Source organism: Octopus bimaculoides, chromosome 1, assembly GCF_001194135.2.
Source record: "Octopus bimaculoides isolate UCB-OBI-ISO-001 chromosome 1, ASM119413v2, whole genome shotgun sequence".
Lineage (NCBI taxonomy): Eukaryota > Metazoa > Mollusca > Cephalopoda > Octopoda > Octopodidae > Octopus > Octopus bimaculoides.
The window spans coordinates 84,966,041-84,967,007 of NC_068981.1; the positions used below are offsets into that span (position 1 = coordinate 84,966,041).

General features: G+C 34.7%; 1 protein-coding gene across 1 annotated transcript in view; it reads right to left on the reverse strand.

Annotated features, from left to right (window-relative positions):
* The window catches only part of LOC106873143 (carbonic anhydrase 12), a 13,759-nt gene that overhangs the window by 662 nt on the left and 12,130 nt on the right, over positions 1 to 967 (reverse strand). The window lies entirely within an intron of this gene.

The window sequence follows — 967 nt, forward strand, 5'->3', positions numbered from 1 at the left end:
AGGGCTGTGAAAGATTTCAGAACATTTATAAATAGGTCATACAGCTGTTTTCGGGACATTTTATATATCCCTTCATCGGAGACTGTGTGAGAAAATGGTTAAGAAATAATTATTCTAGATAAGATATGAAATAGAGAGTGAAGTGGAGGAATGAAAATAGACGTGAGATATGCAGAGTAAGTTCCAATATTATTAAAATATCGAGAGTTTAAAAAAGAAAATCCTCGATTCAATAACACCTTTTACAAACTCTATGCTTGGAATGACCAATTTTAAATACTATTGGAACTTACTCACAAGGTACAGGAATATTATATGTATACCATTCTGCCTAAATAATGGAACTGAAGATACAATATCCCTGCATATCTCACGTCTGTTTTCATTCTTCCACTTCACTCTCTATTTCATATCTTATCTAGAATAATTATTGCTTAACCATTTTCTCACACCGTCTCCGATGAAGGGATATATAAAAGGGATATATAAAATAAGAGTCAGAGGACTCTTTAGCTACAGAAAACACACTGTCTATTTACTGACACGTGTTTAGATTGGCATGCCAATTTTGCTTATTAATGATTATCGGTAATGCTTACTCTATATCGCGTGGTAAAGTTAAATTCTACCCCGTCAGTATATATAAATTTTACCATAAGAATCAGTGACTGATTCCGCAAAATGGTAATAAGAAAATTATGAAATAATCATCGTGGTTTGACGCAATCCAAAACCGAACAGGAAATAATAGCTAAATAACCAAGGTTAGAATCTAGAGTAGAGTACATTTATAGTAAATATATATAAAAAAATCAATGTGCTTTGTATGTATGCTTGTATGTATGTATGTGTTTGTGTGTGTGTGTGTGTGTGTGTGCGTATGTGTGTGCGTGCGTGTGTGCGTGCGTGTGTGTGTATGTGCGTGTGCGTGTGCGTATGAGTGTGTGCGTGTGTGTGTGCGTGTGTG